The 21,799-nt window shown below is 42.2% G+C and overlaps 1 protein-coding gene across 3 annotated transcripts in view; it reads right to left on the reverse strand.

Moving 5' to 3' along the window:
* SCFD1 (sec1 family domain containing 1) overlaps positions 1-21,799 on the reverse strand; it is a 3,579,547-nt gene that overhangs the window by 1,350,159 nt on the left and 2,207,589 nt on the right. The gene's annotated exons all lie outside the window — the stretch shown is intronic.

The following is a 21,799-nucleotide window of genomic DNA, read 5'->3' on the forward strand; positions in this document are numbered from 1 at the left end:
CGTCAGGCAGCCCTTCGGTCGGCCGGATTCCAAAGTCTGGGTCTGGCCCCGGCTGGTGTCGCACTTCACCCGACGTCATAGCTGCAGTTCTTCGGGTATAAAGGCATCAGCCGACGCCATTTTCCTCAGTGTTTCTTGCCCCAGATGCCAGGTGCCCTCTAGGAAGGCTAAATTTGGATAAATGCAAATGGTTCCAAATAGTAGAGAGCAAACAAAAAATAAGCATGTATGTACATATATACAAACAAATACACCATAATAGATTCCCCGAGCTAGCTACAAGATGGGCAAATAGCCTAGAAGTACCACAGAGGGAAGGAGGGTGGGTAATCCTGACTGCAGATGCATGCCTATCGGACATCTACATTTATGGTAGGTACAAAACTGTACTATGTCCTTCAAGGATGCATCTGCAGTCCTTGCAAATGGGTAGAATACCATAGCCAAACTGGGGGAGGAGGAGAAATAAGATTATGGTGTAGTTAAGATCCCTTGCAAAACAGCAGTGGCAAAACCTGCTCGGGATCTGGAGTATAAAGGTAAATTATAATGCTTGGCAAATGTATGCACGGAGCTCCAAGTAGCAGCCTCTAAAATGTCTTTGGTAGCCAGTCCTCGTAAAAAAGCTGTGGTAGTGGCTGTAGCCCTTGTAGAATGAGGCCTGATGTTTTCTGGAGTTTTCTTCCCATGGTAGGAGTAACAAAATCTAATGCAATTTCCTATCCACTTAGAGATTGTCTGTTTTGAAATTGCTTTTCCTTCCATTCCTGTTGCATATGCTACCAGTAGCTGGTCAGTTTTTCTATTGCTCTTGGTCTTGTCCAGGTAGTAACGTAATTGTCTATGTACATCCAAGGTATGGAACATTCTTTCTCCCCTGTTCTGTGGGTTGGGGAAGAATGTAGGTAGGTGGATAGCTTGATTTAAAGATACCCTGGAGACCACCTTTGGCATAAAAGTAGGATTAGTTCTCATGGACACTCTGTCTTGATGGAAGATCAGGAAGGGCTGTACTGCCATTAATGCCTGTAGCTCAGATACCCTTCTTGCTGAAGTGATTGCAAGCAGGAAAGCAGTTTTCCATGATAAGTACTGTAATTCTGCTGTTGCTGCTGGCTCGAAAGGAGGGAGTGTCAACTTTTCTAGCACAAAGTTCAAGTCCCATGCTGGCAATGGTGGCTTCCTAGGTGGCTTTACATTTTTAATCCCTCTCAGAAACTGCCTGAGCAGAGGATGTGAGAAGACTGGAGGATCCAAGTTGTATTCTGCTGAAATAGCTGATGCATGAATCTTAATGGAAGAATAGGACAGGCCGTTGTGGAAGAGCTCTGCCAAGTATTCCAGGATGTTAGCTATGTTTACCAGTGACACATTCTCTCCTTTTGCAGTACTCCAAATGAGATATCTTTTCCATTTTGCTGAATAATTTTTCTTGTTGAGGGTCTGCGAGCCTCCAAGATAATGTCTTTAACCCTTTGAGATAAATCTGGGTTATTTGGTCTTATGCAATGTTCCAGGCAGCCAGCTGCAGAGTTTTCAGGTTTGGATGCAGGGTTTTGAAGTTGTTCTGTGTTAACAGCAAGGGAACTAGGGGCAGAGGCCATATTTGTTCCCGAGACATACTCCTCAGTAATGGGTACCAATGCTGCCTTGGCCAGTCTGGAGCTATCAGGATGATCCTTGGATGGTCTTCTTTGATCTTCAATAGCACCTTGTGCATCAAGGGAAGAGGTGGGAATGCATATGCTGTCAGGTTTTTCCAACTGAAAGATAGGGAGTCCACTTTCCAAGCAAGGGTGGTACGTCCTTGTGCAGAATTTTTCAGTTGGTGATTGTGTGGGGATGCAAATAAGTCTATTTCTGGTAGTCCCCATTTCCTGTAATGGTTTTGAAGATGTCCGGATGCAGCATCCATTCGTGGGCATCCGTGGTAGATCTGCTTAGGATGTCTGCTAGTATATTTTCTTTTCCTGGCACAAAATTGCTTGTAGCTGAATGTTGAAGCTCAGTGCCACATTCCAGAGGTCCATTGCCATCCGGCATAGAGGATATGAATGTGTGCCTCCCTGTTTGTTGATGTACCACATAACTGTGGTGTTGTCCGTCCTTATCAGCAGTTGACCCTGTCGAAGAAATGGTCTGAATGCCTGAATTGCCAGTTTTACTGCCAGCATTTCCTTTTGATTTATGTGTAGGTGCAGCTGGTCTTGAGTCCATAAGCCTTGTATGCACTTGTCCAGCATGTGTGGCCCCCAACCGAGGTCTGAGGTGTCTGTTGTGATGGTCTGGCTTGGTTGAGTGCTGTGGAAGGGCAGTCCCTTGTTTGATTGACAGGCCTGAGCCCACCATTGGAATTCTTGTTTCAGGCATGGAATTATTGGAATTTGGGTTTCTAGGCTGTGCTTGTGCTGAGACCATAAATTCCTTAGATACCACTGTAACTTTCTCATATGTAGTCTGGCATGTGGAATCAATATTATGCAGGATGCCATGTAACCAGAGCTTGCAGGACTTTTCTTGCTGTTAGCTGGTTCTGCTTTGTTAATGCCATGAAGTAGAAAGGGAGTTGCTCCTGTTTTTCTACTGTCAGGAATGCCATTTGTTTTGATGTGTCCAGATCTGCACCCAAGAAGGTTATCCTTTGGGGTGGTATCAGCCTTGACTTTTTATATTGACTGTGTATCCCAGGGCTTGTAGTAAATGAATGACCCTTTCCAAATCTTTTGTTAATTTGTTTTTGTTGTCCGCTTGTAACAGGCAGTCGTCCAGGTAAGGGTAAATTTAAATTCCCTGAAGCCTGCAATGAGCAATTACTGATGCCAGGCATTTCGTGAATACTCTGGGCGCAGTAGATAAGCCAAAGGGCAATGCTGAGAATTGATAATGCTCTGATCCTGCAAGAAATCTGAGGTATCTTCTGCAATTTGGTCGTATGAGGATGTGCAGGTATGCCTCCTTGAGATCTAGAGTTACCAGCCAAGACTCCTTGCCCAGCATGGGAAGAAGCTGCTGTAGGGTCAGCATTTTGAATTTTGGAACAATGAGGTATGTGTTTAAAGCGGACAGGTCGAGAATAGGTCTCCATTGGTTTTCTTTTCTTGGTACCAGGAGGAGTCTGGAGTAAAATCCTTGCCCTTGTTCCACAGATGGTACCCTTTCTACAGCTCTCATCCTTAGTAAGTGAGTTATTTGTTCTAGAGCTTCTGTCTTCTGATTTGGAGGTAGGTTTGGCATTCCTCTCTTCCTTGGTAGAGTATGGAAGTGAAACCTGTAACCTTGGTCTATTGTCTGTAAAATCCATTTGTCTCCTGTGATGTAATGCCAGTTTACTGAAAATAAGGCTAGCTTCCCGCCTAAGGGTGCCTCTAGTTGTTCCCTGGTAGGCGGTGCCAGAGCCAAGTCACTGCGATTGTCCTGTGGAAGTGGTGGTGGCTGGATCTGTGGCTGTACCTCGCTGGTTGTTAGCCTGCCACTGACGTCCCCTGTAGGCACCTCTGGATTGACCCCTGCCACTTGAGCGCCTATTCCTGCCTCTCGGAGCTCTGGAGGTGTCTGGAAAGGACCAATTCTTGGAAGGCCAGTTCCTGCTAAACCTTGGAGGCTGGACCTGCAAGAAATCCTTGACTGTCTGGACAGATTTTGCTTTCTCTTCCACCTTCTTCAGCACCTGCTGCGCAGGGGAGCCAAACAAATTGAGCTTATCCATGGGAGCATCTAGGAGCTTTGATTTAACATGGTCTGGTAAGGACTGCTCTTTTAACCATGCATGTCTTCTGATCACTGTGCCAGTCATGGCTGATCTAAAGGAAGCCTCCAGTGCATCATAGCCACATTTTAAGGAATGATTACTGACCTGCTGAATGTTATGTACCATTTCCTGTACAGATGTTTTGTCTAATGGTTCATCCGAGGAGACTATTTTAGTGAATTGGTCTAACATAAATTCCTGATACTGAATCATGTGGAATTGACAGTTCAAGGCCCTAGCTGAAAGAGTAGCAGAAGTGTAAACTTTTTTACCCCATCTCTCTAAGGCCCTAGATTCCCTTTCAGAGGGGAGGGGGTTTTTAGTAGAAGTAGCTGCTACAGCCTTGGGTCCCTGGGAGATAGTTTCGGGATCTGCAAAAGGGGCCTTATACAAATGATAATGTGTGTCTGGAACCCTGTAGTACCTATCGGGCTTAGCAGGGGCCGGAGGAAGAGAATCAGGAGCAGTACAAGCATCATTAAAAGCATCATCCACAACAGTAAGGACTGGAGGAATGGCTAAAGGCCTATGCTGTGGCAAATGCAAAAAGGTTCTAAGCCTTTTCCTAGAGTCTGAAAAATCCTGGCCCTGCCATTGAAATTGTTCCCTCATAGCATGCAAGGTTTCCCCAAAAGAAAATTCCTCAGGCGGAGAGGCAGAAGGAATGGACTCTTCTGCATCAGAGTCCTCATAAGGAGAAAAGGGCCCTCTGGAGGGTTTGAATTATCTGATTCATCAGAGGAGCCATCTGAAGAAACTGGCTCAGGGGCTCTACTCTAGTCCTCTTCTCTGGAGGTGGGTGAGAGGCCCTGTCTGGATGTGGTTGGGATCCCCGGATCAAAGAAATGAGATCCTCAGCTAGACTAAGCATTTGTGAACTAGAGCTAGGCCTGTGAGAGGGCATCTTAGCAGGCACAGATTTTGTAGTTTTGCTGCTTTAGCCCTGGCAAAGGCCTTAATCGACATGGATGCAGGAGGCCTAGCAGCTCCACGTGCAGGGGTAGAAATATCCAAAGGGATAGTATCAGATAAATCCTGTGAACCTGCAAGAGCAGGTGGGATTTCAGTAGCAAATTCAGCCAGGCTGGATGAGGCCTCGGTAAGTGGCAAGCTTTCGGCGAAGGAAGAACCGTGGACTCGGTTTCAGCCGAAACCGAGACACTCGCTTTATTTAACCGCGGTTTCGGCCGAAACCGCGGACCGCGAGTGTCGGTCCTTTTCCTTGCGCTTTTTAGAAATTTGCGTAGTCGGAGTATCCGACGGCATAATGTAAGCAAAATCGGAGCCGAAAAACTCTTCAGCAAATTCCGACCGACGTCTAAGCGTCCGTCGGTTGAAAGAAGCACAGGCTAGACAAGCTGCTACGTCGTGGTCTGGGCTTAAGCAAGGTAAGCAGTAAGAGTGGAAATCTTTATGAGGTATTTGTTTCCCACAAGTTAAACAGTTATTCACTTTTTCTGACATCGGCTGAGGCAAGAAAGAGTCCCCAACGGGGTACTTAGCTTTTTAGAAGTCTTCGGTACTTGTAGTAGTAATCGCTGGTTCTGACCGACCGGCACTTGCGAACAGCTTCTGCTTCGGGCGCCACGCGGCAAGAAAGACTGAGGAAAATGGCGTCGGCTGCTGCCTTTATACCCGAAGAACTGCAGCTATGACGTCGGGTGAAGTGCGACACCAGCCGGGGCCAGACCCAGACTTTGGAATCCGGCCGACCGAAGGGCTGCCTGACGACAGGACAACCCATTTGCAAGGACTGCAGATGCATCCTTGAAGAACATCATGGGCAATTGATAAAGAAAGGATTTCAGGATAAATATTCAACATAATGCTAGGGGAAAAGGAAAAGATTACTACTTATATGAACTGCTAGAAAAGCTCCAATAGTGACAGAAGAGAAAAAAAAGATGATAATGGCAGATTTGTGGTAGTAAGGGTCTACAAGGGTCTACAGGCAAGGGATAAGGATTATGCTTGCATGTATTTATGCCTAAAGCTGTTATTATGGAGGTTAAAAATTGGGAGAGCTAATTAGCTTTTAGCAGGTAATAGTATTTATAAGTGGGGACTAGATTTTGACTTGCACCTGGAGACCGAGAAGGGAAAATACAACAAAAGAAGGTAGATCTCTGAAGAAATTTATGAAGATATTTGGAATGGAAGATGAATTCATTATTAGGAAGTCAGAGATTTTATGTATTATTCCTCAAGGTACAATAACTGGGCGAGACTACATTGAAGTTATATTTCACAGGAACTTGTGCATTCAATGAAGAACTTTGACACACGTCTAAATAACTATTTCAGTCCATGTGCCAATAATTGTTAAAATGCAGGGTAATAAAGTAAAGTGGAAACACTGGCACTTCTAGACCTACTTGTTAAAAGAGAAGAACTTAAGGAATAGGTATTGGAAATTAATTAGGAGTTATTAGGGAAGATAGAAAGTTCTCCATAAGTTACAGCTAGTGAGTAGCATAAAGTGAAAGTGGAGGTTAGAAATTGGGCAAAAATTAAAAAAGAGATGTGGTTAATAAGTAACAAGAATTATTTAGATGGGCTAAAAAAGGTTAAAGTATTACAGAATAAGGGGAATCTCACAGGACAAGTAGGGGAGCAACTGCACAGTATTAAGAGAAAATAGTGAGCATCTGAATAATATACATGACCTTAAAAAGACAGCTGCTATGCAAATGTTTTTTGATAATAACTCCAGAGCACAAAAACTTTTGCCACAATGGCTTAGGCAAAACTCAAGTTGAAGGGCTCCTCTCTTATACATTGTGTCTGAACAGAAGAGGGTGTCCTCTTTCCTCTTTGTTATTTGCGTTACATTTAGAACCACTGGCAAAGAAAATAAGAGACTCATAAATTCAAGGATATAATTGGTACAGTATTCAAGAAAAGTTGGCTTTATTTGCAGATGATATTATTTTGTAACTTATGGAACCAGAAAAGGACATCTCAGTTCTAAGGAACATTCTGACAAAGGTTCTGTTTTTTTTTTTTTTTTTTTTTTGGGGGGGGGGTATAATATTAATGAAAATAAAACAAAGGCTAAAGCTGTAAACTATGTACCCACACATGAATGGGTTCAGCAATACCCATATTTATGGGGACACGATAAGATGAATTATTCAGGAGTATGGATTAAAAAGGCTTCTGTTACGGCAGCCAATGATATGTAGGAAAAGGCTAAACAAAAGATAATACAAAACCTGAGAAACAGGAAGCTCTTGCCGATGGATATGAATAGCAGGATACAAGCAGTAAAAATATTTTTAGTCCCATCCCTTTAGTTTTATACACAGGTCAGACATATTTTTATCAACCATTGGAGAAGTTGTGGATAGTAGTTAATAAAGAGTTGAAGGATCTTATCTGGGAGGGGAAGAGGGCAAGAGTCAAGTCAGATAAGCTGATCCTTCCAACAGAACAATGAGGTTTAAGATTACCTGATTTAAAAGGACATTTTAATGCTACACAGTTAAGGCTCTTGTACATAACAGACAAGCAGAAAGCTACAATTTAAAGGGAAAAGGGGTAATGATGAAGCAGGGGGGAAAGTCAAGAAATATGGAAAAGTGTGACATTGGATGCAGTCATCTAGAATATTATATTCACAAAGTAGCAGAAAGTATACTAAGAACTAAGCCAACAAGGGAATGGAGAAAGGGGATTCTGCTGATAGGGATGACTTCAGTTAGGGGTACAGAGAAAATGCAAGAGGGGCTAGAATTCATTGGAGGAAGCTAGCAAAGGAGCCAAGGTATTGGGAATAAATAATTAGGGAGGAAAGGAAATAGAAGGGGGAAGGGGCCAAGAAGACATTTAAATTGTAGGCTAGTGATTGCCTTCCCTACCAGGGATTGGTATCAAAGAACAGACAAAGAAAAAAAGTATAACTCTAAAAACCCTCACCTGCGATATAAATAGGTCATGTTTGTGCGGCATGTATGTCTCAAAAATCACTCCCTCTCTGTAAAAGACTTCCAATCCATGTGAAACAAAGCTCAGCCTTAACCCTATTCAAACGTAACTTCGCCAGGGCTAAAAACCAGGCATCTTGGACAGGGGCAGCATGTGAGCATCTGATATGCACAAGCCTGTGACATAACCATGAAATTCCTAGAGGCAAAAGTTGAAACATATTTATATAACATGGATCTAAAATAAAAAAAAAACGTCTGAAATGTGTCACAAGCCTGTTCCCTTAAACATCTATATACAGTCATGCAAGTTCTAAGCCAAATTAGAAAACAAACAAACCAGTCCTTCAGCTACTAGAACATCGAGTAAGCAAACTCAATGTAAACCTTCAGGTATGCCCCAATAGAAAAACTTAAGCAAATGATAACTTACAACATCTGCATACTGTTTGTGTAAATTATAAGCATTTTTACATGTATAACTATATTAGAACATTTTTGTTCAAACAGTTCTGATTTCAGATTTTTTCAGGCCACTGAACTTGCCAGATGACTGAATTCTGCATTACTAAAATCAGAAATTTGGAAGAGAATCATTCTAAATGAGAGATTTGCCACTGTCCTGAAAGGTAACCAATCAATATTTGACAGCCCATGCCTTCAGTATAAGAAAAACACAATAAAAAAATCAGAATCAAATAAAGCTACCTTGAGAGAAAACCATAAGCAAATATAGTTGTTTTCCGGATGTCTACAGCTAGTTAAGTATATTTCCTAATTCTCTGTGGATTTTGCCGGCTCAAATTCACCAGATGACATTTACCTCCTTAGAAATGGCAACATGGGAAGTATAACTCATAACTGCAGCCATTTGAAAGGGAATGTACAAATTAAATTTACTGGGTTTACTTGACTTTAGCAAAAAGTACAGTTTTGTACCTACCATAAATGTAGATGTTCGAGGATCCACATTGCTGCAGTCATAACCTGTGGGTAGTCCGCTGTCCTCGGTCGGCCCGAATACCAAAGAGTTAGGCTGGCGTCGGTCATGGTCGCCCAGAGCTGACGTCAGTACATAGTAGTACTTAAGCGCATGACCGACGTCATATCCTCAGTCTTTCTTGCCCCAGATGTCAGAAGGCCTTAAAAAGGAAAGGCCAGAGCCAAAAAAGAAAATGCCCAACAACCACAAAGGAGAAAATAACAATTATCCCAAAGGAACAACAACAACAACAACAACCCCAAACAATAGAGGGGAAGGAGGGAGGGAAAATAGGACTGCAGCAATGTGGATCCTCGAACATCTACATTTATGGTAGGTACAAAACTGTACTATGTTCTTCGTCTCACATTGCTGCAGTCATAACCTGTGGGTAGAATCCCAAAGCAAAGGAAAAGGGAGGCTGGCAAACTAAAAAGCATTAGGGGCTGCTAACATGCCCTGTAAGACTGCAGTGGCAAACCCAGCCCTGGACTTGGAATAAAGAGGGAGATGGTAATGCTTAGTAAAAGTGTGAACTGAACTCCAAGTAGCTGCTTCCAAAATATCCTTAGTAGCTACCCCCCTCAAAAAGCAGTAGATGTGGCAGTAGCCCTAGTGGAATGAGGTCTGATCCCAGCAGGAACATTCTTCCCATGATGAGAATAACAAAAAGCAATACAATGACCAATCCACTTTGAAATAGTCTGCTTTGAAACAGCTTTCCCTTGTGAACTCAAAGCAAAAGAAACAAATAACTGTTGAGTTTGTCTGAACTCCTTAGTTCTGCTCAAATAGTAACGTAACTGCCTGTGGATATCCAAAGAATGCAAGACTCTTTCCCCCTTATTTTGGGGATCAGCATAAAAAGTAGGCAAATGGATAGACTGGTTCAAGGCCACATTAGAAATCACTTTTGGCATGAAAGTAGGGTTAGTACGCAAAGAAACTCTATCCTTATGAAATATCAGAAAGGGTTCAACTGCCATGAGAGCCTGCAATTCAGATACCCTCCTAGCAGAAGTAATGGCCAACAAAAAAGCAGTCTTCCAAGACAAAAACTTCAATTCAGACGTAGCTGCAGGTTCAAAAGGAGGCAAAGTAAGCTTCTCCAACACAAAATTGAGATCCCAGGAAGGAGTAGGAGCTCTACGTGGGGGTCTTATATTTTTTGCCCCTCTAAGAAATTGTTTAAACAAAGGGTGAGAAAATAAAGGAGGGTCACAATCATAGTGAGCAGAAATGGCTGCAGCATGAACCTTCACACAGGCAAATGACAAACCCTTGTCCAGTAATTCAGTAAGGTACTGTAGTGTAAAACTCAAATTAGGCACCGAGACATCAAAGCCCTTTGTTGTGCTCCAAAGAAAAAATCTCCTCCATTTATCAGCATAAACTTTTCTAGTGCTGGGCCGCCTGGCTTCCAAAATGACATCTAAAACATGTTGAGGAAGATGAGATCCCACAGCCTCTAAAACAGAATACGCCAGGCCGTTAGATGCAGGGACTGCACCCTGACATTGAGCAAATGACTGCTTGACTAGGACAACAAGTGAGGAAGCTGTGGCAAAGGCCAAGGAGGCTCCTGAATCAAACTCCTCAGCAGAGGATACCAGTGCTGACGTGGCCAATCTGGTGCTATTAGAATCATGCAAGGCTTGTCCCGTCTGACTTTCAAGAGTACCTTGGGAAGGAGAGGCAGAGGATGAAAAGCATAGACGTGAAGGTTGTTCCAACTGAAAGATAGAGCATCCACTTTCCAAGCTTTTGGGTGAAACATCTTTGTGCAAAATTTTGGTAGTTGGAAATTTAGAGGAGAAGCGAACTGATCTATGTCTGGAGTTCCCCAAGCCACTGTCAACTGTTGGAATACCTGAGGATCCAATTTCCACTCGTGGGGGTCCACAATTTGTCTGCTCAATACATCTGCTAGGGAGTTCTGTGCTGCCGGCAGAAACCGTGCTTGAAGAGTGATGTGCAAACTCAGAGCAGTCTCCCACAATATCATTGCTTGTCTGCAAAGAGGGTAAGAATGGGTTCCCCCCTGCTTGTTGATGTACCACATAACTGTAGTGTTATCTGTTCGAATCAACACCTGTCCTGGTTGAAGTAGGCCCTTGAAAGCCATCAGGGCAAACTGGACTGCTAACATCTCCTTCATGTTGATATGCAAATGCTGTAGTCTGGGAGGCCACGTGTCTTAAATCCATTTCCCATTGAAGTGTGCTCCCCAAGCCAGGTCTGAGGCATCCGTCGTTATGATCTGACTCGCCTCTGGTCGGGTCACAGAGAGTCCCTTGTTTAGGTGACATTCCTGTGCCCACCACAAGAATTCCTTCTGGATGCAAGGTATTATCTGAATGACAGTGTCCAAATCGTGGCAGTGTTGAGTCCATACACTTTTGAGATACCATTGTAGCTTCCTCATATGCAGTTTGGCATTGGGAAGTACTAGAATGCAAGATGCCATGAACCCCAAGGCTTGAAGGACTGTCCTTGCAGTCAGTCTGGACAGTACTGATAATTGCTGGAAGTATAGGTGAAGAGTTCTTTGGTTGTCCGGGGTCAGAAAAGCCATCTGAGAGGCTGTATTCAGTCTCACACCCAGAAAGCACATGTCCTGAGAGGGTACTAGACTGGACTTTATTTCGTTCACAGAATACCCTAGGCACCTTAAAACTGCCATTACATACTGTAGATGTTGAAGTAACTTGTCTTTGTCTTGAGCAAGAATCAGGCAATCGTCCAGATAAGGATAAATTTGTATTCCCCTCAGTCTGAAGAAAGCTATTACAGGAGCCAGAACCTTTGTGAACACCCTGGGCAGTAGATAAACCAAAGGGCAATGCAGAGAACTGATAATGAGAAGTACCAGCCGAAATCGCAGGAATCTCCTGCAGCTGGGCCTGATAGGAATGTGAAGATAGGCCTCTTTGAGATCCAGAGTTACCATCCAGTGATCTTTGCCTAGCATAGGCAGAAGTTGCTGTAATGTTAACATCTTGAACTTTGGAATGTCTAGGTATGTATTGAGAATGGACAAATCCAGAATTGGCCTCCAAGTGTTTCCTTTCTTTGGCACTAGGAATAGACGAGAATAAAACCCTAGGCCTACTTCTGACGGAGGTACCACCTGGATTGCTCCCATCTGTAAAAGCAAAGAAATTTGTTCCTGAGCCTCCAGCCTTTGCTGAGGAGGTAAATCTGGCATGCCTCTGAAAGGAGGAAAAGTGTGAAAATAAAACTTGTAGCCTTGATTTATTATGTCCAACACCCATTTGTCCTGGGTGACCAAATGCCAATTTTGTTTGAAAACTGCCAACTTTCCTCCTAGAGGAGCTGCCAGAAAAGAAGGATCTGGCAGCTGAAGATACAGGTCATTGGGTCTGTTTACGAAAAGGCTGACCCCTGCCCTCACCAGAAGATTGTGCAGGAGAACTCCAAGTCCTAGGTCTGAACGAACCCTGAGCGTGAGCCCTGCCCCTACCACGTCTAGACCTGCCCTTAGACTGAAAATCCAAAGAAGGGTAGGACCATCCTCTTGCAGGCCAATTCCTGCTAAACTTAGGGGACTGCACTTGCAAAAAAATCCTTAACCGTCTGCATAGACTTAGCTTTATCTTCCATCTTTTTCAACACTGACTCCACAGGGGAACCAAAAAGAACTTCAGATTGAAGAGGAGCATCCAAAATCCGAGCTTTAACATGCTCTGACAAATTTTGATCCTTAAGCCAGGCATGTCTACGAATAACTGAACCAGTAGCAGCCACCCTGGATGAAGCCTGAAGAGCATCGAAGCCACACTGCAAGGAATGTTTACCAACTTGATCTGAAGCATGAACCAAGTCCTGCAATTCCTTACACTCTATACCCTCAGATAAAGCATCTACCTTAGATTTCAATTGACCTAACAGAAAGTTCTGATACTTCAGCATATGAAATTGGCAATTTAAAGCCCTCATAGCTAACGTAGAAGAGGTGTACACTTTTTTCCCCCACCTATCCAACGCTCTAGAATCTTTATCCAAAGGAACTGGATTCTTAACCACAGAAGCCCTGACACCCTTCGGCCCTTGAATAATAGTTTCCGGGTCAGCTCTAAGACTCATACAAATATTTATGTGCCTCTGGAACTCTGTAATACCTGTCTGGCTTGACAGGGGCAGGGGGTAAAGAATCAGGATTAAGTGAAGCTTCAGAAAAAACATCCTGAACAACATCTAAAACAGGGGGAATAGCCAAAGGCCTATGTTGTGGCAAAAACAAAAATTCCCTAAGCCTTTTACGAGAATCTGAAAAATCCTGACCTTCCCACTTGAAATGCTCCCTCATGGAATGCAAGGTTTCAGAAAAGGAAAAATCCTCTGGAGGAGAAGCAGAAGGACAGGAATCCTCTGCATCTGAATCTGAATAGGGAGGAAAATCCTGAATATCCTCAGCTGAGGACTCAGAGTAATCTGAAGAATGCTCCATTCCCTCTAAATCTGTCTCCACCCTAGGCCTCTTCTCTGGAGGGGGCATAGAACCCCTGATCAAAGTAATCAAATCCTCTGCCATTTTTAACATATGTTTTTTAGGAACAGAACCCGAAGAACTAGGGCTATGGCCCGTACCAGTAAGACCAGGTTTAGCCTTAGCAGGGCCTTTAGTCACTGAGGTAGAAGGCCTAATAACCTTTTGTAAGGATGGAACTACAGATACTTGAGAAGCACCCTCGGCCTGGCCTAACTCCTGAGAGGCCAACTCCTGCAAAAGTAAAGGTTCCCCCTGGGATTCAGCCGAGACCTCGGCTGGATCCACAGATTCAACCGTAGATTCCATAGAACCGGCGTCCGCAACGGACGACTCATCCGGTTTAGACCTTAAAGATTTATCTTTTCGCTTTTTTGCGGTAGCGGGTGTCGGAGGATCCGACGGCATGTTGTAGTTACACCGCTTACCGAAAACAAGCCTAGCACAGTCTAATCTACGTTTAATGGTGCGCTTATTAAATCTAGCTCAAAAGTGACACCCGACTACGTCGTGCTCAGGCCCCAAGCAAGGAATACAGAGAGAATGATAGTCCCTATGAGGTATCTGTTTCCCACAAGAAATACAATTATTAACTTTTTCTGACATCCGGATTAACTGAGGCAAGAAAAGACAAAAATTTTCCCCAACGGGGTACTTAGCCCAACTTGGTCTTCGGTTTGAAACTCGAAAATTGAAAGTTTCAGAACGCCGAACGGCACTTGCAAACGCTGCTTCTGCTTCGGACCACGTGGCAAGAAAGACTGGGGATATGACGTCGGTCCTGCGCTTAAGTACTACTACGTACTGACGTCAGCTCCGGGCGACCATGACCGACGCCAGCCTAACTCTTTGGTATTCGGGCCGACCGAGGACAGCGGACTACCCACAGGTTATGACTACAGCAATGTGAGACGAAGAACATCTAATTTTACTAAAAAAAAAAAAGCCAACAGGTTTTACCACAGCAAAGAATGGACAAGGATGTTTAATTTATACAAAGTTGAGATATAACTACAGTACACGATATAACGCTGCAGCTATATTTTATTCACAAAGTTCCCTTGCAGCCCCTACACCCCTGGGATTAACTCAAACATCACAAAGCAAGAATGAAGAAGGAATACATTGTGCTACCTCACTGTCTAGAAAATAAAAAAAAAATTGTATTTCTATTTCATTGTTACATATAAAATAAACTCTGCTACTGTCAATGGAGCATACTTCTGAAAAAAATTGTTAAGGATGGCTTCTGGATAAGTGAGCATCAGTGAATTCAAGTAGACCCCAAGGAGCTAGGCCATCTGACCACAATAACATTGTGCAAAACCTTCAAAAATGGCACTGGCACATGCCATACCATTAAATGTTTTTCATGAGGGCAAGTAGGGGGTGCTGCAACTCAAGATAAGGGGCTCCCCTACACACACACACACACACACACACACACACACACACACACACACACACACACAGTGACTAGATTAGGTAAAGATGTGCTTTGCCCAGTTCTGTACTACTACACATCTACAGACTGAGCAACTCATTTTCTCATGTACTGCAACAATGCAATAAATATGAAACTAGCACACTATTTTTACAGATGCTGTAGATCAGCTGCATTACAGCAAACCACACAATGTCATCTTTTCTAATAATGCAATAAGCAGTTGGAGGACAAAGGTACCTGCAGCGTCCGCAGCACATGAAAATATCCAAGAAAATAAGCCAGGTACCACCACAGCTCTTAGGTTTGCAAATTCTTTATTGAAAGAGATATTTTAAAATAGTGAGAGCTTTTGGGCTAGTACCAAACCATTCAGCAGACTTAGCTAATGACATTTCTTTTCCATTTAAATATGAAAAAAGGTGCCAAAAATTCATTTAATTAATTCTTGTAACATAATGAAACTCACCACTAGATGGTAGCATCTATCTAAACATCAATTCTTGAAATGAATATGTTTAAAAATACTTATATAAAACTATATATCTATATAGAAATACATACAAATATAGCATAATATAATACATGTAAGTGCCTTATGCTTCATAATAAAATCATTACTGAAAACAAAAATAAAATAAAAATAATAATGAAGGTGGAAACAGTTACTTAATACTGAATAATGTGCTTATTTTTATATAAGTATTTTTATTTTATATTTGTATAAAGAATTTGCAAACCTAAGAGCTGTGGTGGTACCTGGCGTATTTTCTTGGATATTTTTAAAACAAACTGATAACACACAGCAAGTTTATAAAAATCAGCTTTTACATTTATTTGTACTGACCAACTAAATTCAGTCTCTCACTGTAATTATATAAAGCATATCGTAAAAAACACTATTTTAGACATGCAAGATAAAAAGTAACAGCAAATCGCATTACAGAAGTACCTGTGCTTCTGAATAACTGTCAGACTAACTCAATACTTTCTAGTCATGAGCATTTATATACAATCATATATACATACATTCACTATACTGACCTGAAAAAGCATAGGAAAACTCCTCCTAATGTCAAATGAAGCATATACACAAAACTGAGCAACACTCCCTCTCAACCATATTTCTTTAGGGATTCCCTGCGGACCGCTCTGACTGAGATGCTGGTTGAGCGGATTGGATTGACTGGGGAGATGATTTTTTTGAGCTATGATACAGAATTGGAATTGCCTAGACATAGTAAAAAGCCTACCTGAGTGTAATTATGGTGGCCACCAAAAAAGCAATTACTAGAAAATTGAAATCAAAGTCTACACCAATTTTACTAGAAGTAGTTGAATATAGTAACAGAAATAAAGCAACTGGAATCGGGGTCTTCAGAAAAGGGATGGAGCAAATTACATAGGAAAAAATAGGAATTGTGGGAACAATATATGCAGAGAAGGAATGAGGTTTAAGAGGTAGAATTTGAGTGAGCCAAATAATGCTAACTGACAATGACTGGATAGATAAGTGATGTATAATGTTTGCAACTACAGTTGCTTCAATGGTGTCTATGATGCATAATGTTTGCAACTAAAGTGGTGTCAATGTTGTTTGTTTTTCATTTATATAAATGTAAGACTGCCTATGTCATATGTGATACTTTAATAAAGAAGTTTATTGAAAAAAAATGAAACAGACGTGGCAATACAGCTTCTAGAGTAGTGTGCAGGGAAAAAATGGGAAATTGGTGCTAAACACAAAGATCAACCATATTCACTGCATGAGGTGCTGCTTTTTGCAATGAACCATGGAGCTACAGCATGAGTTAACTTGAACTGTTAATTTAAAATAGATTTAAAATGAAATATGGAAAGATATACAAACATGATAGAGTCAAAACACTGTAAACTATAAACAGCCTGAGGGCATTCTGTAGCTGGGGATGTTTTTATTCAAGTATGTGCACGTGTATGTTTATGTATTTGTAGAGGATTCCATTTAAACTGTTTCCCGAAATACTGTGGCTACTTCACTGAGTGAACAGAAGGCAAGAGGGCTAATACAACAGCAATGTTGTGCAATAAGGAAGCTAAAGAAGGTTAAAATGTTTTAAGAATGGAAAACTGCATGGCCTTCTTTGATCTCAGCTGTTTCAAATGCAAACTTAAGCCTGCTAATATTGATTCATGGCTCTAGCATCAGGAAGTCAGCATCACTGAGCTACAATAAATAAAGAAGGTTGGATCTGTGTAAAAGAAAAGGTTATGCTTCTTCTATGCTCCCTTTTACAAAGTTATAACGCTTGGACTGTTGTTTATTCCTGCTCTGCTCAGTATGAGAAAATATAATCATCTCTTAAGACCAATCTCAAAAATGGTTAGAGGCCATCTCAAAATTAGTCCATTGGAGCACACAAGCTATAATGGTGCAGCAGGCCAAATATACCAAGCTCTTTAGGTCAAAGTTTCACACTTATCTTTGGATGTCAGCCCACTTAGTGTGGTTTCCTTGAGAAGGAATTTCAGCCAGTATATTGGGTTGCTGAAGCTTCAGAGAATTTTAACTCGGTGCAAAGTTGGAGAAGTTATTTATGCAATGTATCTGAACAGGAGATAACTGGAAATACAGTTATTTGTACTCCTTCTATATTCATAGGCAAATTACAGAATAAAATTATAAGCTCCACTGACTACGGTTTTTAAAATAACGTCCAAAGTCCAAAATTACAACTTTAATATATCAGACACGCAGTCCTTTAAGAAAATCAGTAACACAGGCCCTTTTGCTTCTTCAGCAAGTCTATACTCAAGTTAACACAATATACCTAATTTTCTAAATTGTCATAAGCTCCCTACTGAAATGTTAGCACTTAACATTCCAAGTGTCAACAAGCAAAACAAAAAAAAAAAAAAAAAACGACCAAAACCCCAGTAAAAGAGTGAATCTCCAAGAGTGGTGATCTTCTTTAAACTTCTTTTTTTGAAGGGGGGGGAGCAAGACCCCACACCCTCTGAACTTAAATATTCCAACTCTGAGATCACCATACCTTGGAGAACAAGGAATATTCCGAGAAATGGCCACCTCGGACTTAGTATATCTAAGTTTGTTTTTCAGCTTTTTAGTTTCCATGTTTCGGGACTCTCTCTACTGGGTCCCGACATTTCAAATGGTTACCTTGTCATATATACTTTTGATGACTCTATTGCTTTGTTTTATAGCATCAACTAATGCATGTTGCCGGTGTCATCCTGATGCGCTTACAAAATCAGTTTTCATTTCTTGTTGAAAGGTATAATAAATAGCAGGTTTAACTGGAAAGTGTCCAGTACAACTATGACAAAATGGTCAATTATTAGCACTTGGCTCTTTCTCTCATCAAAAGAGGCTACTGCAGACTATATTTGCTCTTGTACAGATGTGTAGCAACCTTTGAATTGATTAAATTAAATCCAGACATGAAGAGAAAGAAACCCTTGAACAGGAAGTAAGGGGGACTTGCCCTTCAGAGCAAAGATGTAATTTGGAAATGTGAGCTAAACACTGCTTGTTACTGACTCAGTGTTTGAAAACAAGTTAATTTTAATGGAGTAGTGTTGACGTCAAGGAGGTAATTTCAAGTGAGTCCCAAACCTCTGAATCAGTTTCACTGAACAGCACATTAAAACAAACTTAAAAAAAAAAAGCTTTTTTTACAGAACCCCCCCCCTGAACGTGCGTATATATACATACACACACACACCACTACTTTTTCTATACTAATGTCACTCCAAAATCACACAACAGTGTGGGAAAGGGAAAATGGTTTCCGAGGTTTAGTAATCACAGAAATTACTTTTGCAGAGATGGTACAGCCCCATTTTTGACTCATGACTCTGGAACAAGTTTAACTAATACCACAGCAATGAAGTCGCTCTTTGTACTTCTAAAGTTGTTTCTGGCAGACTACTACAGAATGAGTTTAACAAAATATCGATCAAGCTGCTCACTGTGATTCTAAAGTTGCTTCTGACAGACTACTATGGAATGAGTTTAACACCATGTTGGTTGAGCTGTTCTCTGTGATTCTGTAAAAGCCCTCCAATGCAGCAACAGCATGACAGTTCCTGCGATGACTCACCAGTGGGCCAGTAATCAAGGAGCCTCAATCCTCAACACTGGCAACAGTGGGGGACGTACACTGAGAGGATAGCAAGTACACGCACACTATTTCCAGATGCAGCTCTCTGCATCAAGTGTAATTTCCCTTAGGAGCACACAGAGATCACAGTCAGTCCAGTGGCTGGTTTCTCCCTCTTTCTCCAAATCCCCAATAAAACTCTTCACTGGCACAGCTACAGACTTGAGATCTCAGCTAAGTGGCCAAGCCAAGACCGCAAGCACCATCTCTGTCCAACCAGTGCTTCCGTGTCCCTGCTCAAGTAGCTGACACACACAATCTTTGAGGTTTGATTTACACATACATGCACCTGGGAAAGGCTGGCACAGGTTTACTAGCTATGCCCCCTTTTGCCCAGACTATACTGGGTAGTTATCAATGCCACCAGCCAGCTCTTATCAGCTACTTTAAGGCCCTTAACAAAGGGTGCCCAATCTTACTGTTTAATATTAATACAAATGGTAGTTTGACCAAGAGCAAGGCTATTAGGAGTCCCCCATGTATATGTATACGCTTTACTTAAGAGAAAAAATAAAGTACAGTTGTGTACCTACTATAACTGTAGATTTTAGAGTGTATTCACTGTTGCAGTCATTACACTAGGGTTATCCTGCTGGCAGGTGACCCGCAGTCGGCCCAAGTTCCAAAGTCTTGGTCCGGCGTCGGTTGCTGTCGCCTCTTCCCTGACGTCAGTGCGCCAGGGGTATAAAAGTTGCAATCAACACCATTTGTTTCAGTTTTTCTTGCCCCAGATGTCAGGTGCCCCCAGATAGGAAGGCTGGAAAGATAAAATTATGCCAAAAAACATACATATATTACTATAAATATTTCCTTCATCTACAAGCAAATAGGTTGTATAGAGATGAGTAGTACAGAAAAGTCCCAGCAATGAAACAAGGGGGATGGTGGGTGGGTAACCTGAACTGCAACAGTGAATACACTCGAACATCTACATTTATGGTAAGTACACAACTGTACTATGTTCATTGTGTTTCACTATTGCAGTCATTACACTTGGGTAGACTCCCAAAGCTGAGGTTGGGCGGCTGGGTGTAAATTGGATTTGGAGAGGCTACCAGGCCCTGCAGAACTGCAGTGGCAAAGCCTGCTCTGCATTTAGAGTAGAGAGGTAAGTGATAGTGCTTGGTGAAGGTGTGCACTGAGCTCCAGGTTGCAGCTTCTAAAATGTCTTTGGTTGGTACTCCTCTGAGGAAAGCTGCTGAAGTGGCTGCTGCTCTTGTAGAATGAGGCCTAATGCCCTTAGGCACTGATTTGCCATGTTGTGCATAAAAGAAGCTGATGCAGTGTTCTATCCATTTTGAGATTGTCTGCTTTGTAATAGGTTTTCCTTGTGATCCTGCAGCATAGGCTACAAACAGTTGCTCAGTTTTTCTGAAAGCTTTTGTTTTGTCCAAGTAGAATCGTAGCTGTCTGTGTATATCCAAAGCATCCAGAAGTCTCTCCCCTTTATTCTGGGGTTTTGGGTAAATGAATGGTTTGGTTTAAGGCCACATTGGAGACCACTTTTGGCATGAATGTTGGGTTTGTCCTAAGAGAAACCCTGTCCTGATGAAAAATGAGGAAAGGTTCCACAGCCATTAATGCCTGTAACTCTGAGACTCTTCTTGCTGAAGTTATTGCTAGGAGCAGAGCAATTTTCCATGAAAAGAATTTTAGATCAGCTGTGCTGGTTGGTTCAAAAGGAGGCAGTGTGAGTTTTTCTAAAACAAAACTGAGGTCCCAAGTAGGTACTGGTGCTCTCCTTGGGGGTCTTATATTTTTTGCCCCTCTGAGGTACTGTTGTAGTAGAGGATGTCAAAAATAGGAGGTTCCATATTGTAATGAGCTGAAATGGCAGAGGCATGGATTTTAATAGATGAGAAAGATAAACCTTTGTCCAGCATCTCAGTTAGGTATTGTAAAATATGAGGTATATTAGGGACAAGTGGTTCGAGCCCTTGTGCCTGGTTCCAAGCACAGAATCTCTTCCATTTTTCTGCATAAGATTTCCTAGTGCTGGGCCTCCTGGCTTCTAAAATGACATCCAGCAAAGCTCTCTTCACCCAAGACTGGACTAGTCAGTCAAGAGGAGAAGGTAAACACTTGCACCACACCACACTCATCACATAGTCCCTCAAAACCTACACCACCAAAACACACACAGAGAAACACAAAACACACACCTACATTCGTGGAGGCTCTCAATAAAAACCTGCCCAATAATCAGGGACATCCAAAGCATAAACGCAAACAAACTCCAACCCCCAACACAACCCAAATGACACATAGCCCACAAACTCAGTGTGCCACTCAACCACAGCCCATAAGGCATAACAACATACCCAACACTCTAGTCATAGGTGACTCTATAGTCAAGCACACTGATGTTCCACTCACTAGACTAAACAAGGAGAAAGTTACTGTCAGGTGCCAGTATCCGCCACATAACGCATGCACTCAGGTCACTCCACAATAAGTACAAATATGACACTGTCATTGTCCATGTTGGTGTGAATGACCTGAGACGTACCTCCCTGGACTACATGAAAAGAGACATGGAGGAGCCCTCCGATCTTGTATCCCAGGCAGGTATGACCCTAACCCTGAGTAGCATCCTGCCATCACCCAGAATGATACCACAGTACAAGAACAAAATGATTGACTTCAACAATTTGCTAAGCTACTGGTGTCATTCTAAGGGGATCCAGTATTTGTCTGCCTGGGACGACATGATCGACAGTCCACGATGCTTCACCAGAGATGGCCTGCACCTGTCGCCCTTAGGATTCCGGATACTGGCTAAGGCTCTTGCCACCCCTATACTGCCTTTTTTAGGCAAGGTTCAAATGACAAATTCACCACCGTAACAGGTACAAGCAAGCAAAATCTGAGGGTAATGCTATTCAATGCTAGAAGTCTAAACCTCAAAATGCACTCACTCGAGGCACTCCTTAAAATGGAGAACACTGACATCTGTGCAGTGACAGAGACCTAGTTCAAAGCTCCAGAGAGCACCCCTGCATTACCAGGCTTCAATTCATACCACA

The sequence above is a fragment of the Protopterus annectens genome, chromosome 6.part0, assembly GCF_019279795.1.
Source record: "Protopterus annectens isolate FY-2018-M chromosome 6.part0, PAN1.0, whole genome shotgun sequence".
NCBI lineage: Eukaryota > Metazoa > Chordata > Ceratodontiformes > Protopteridae > Protopterus > Protopterus annectens.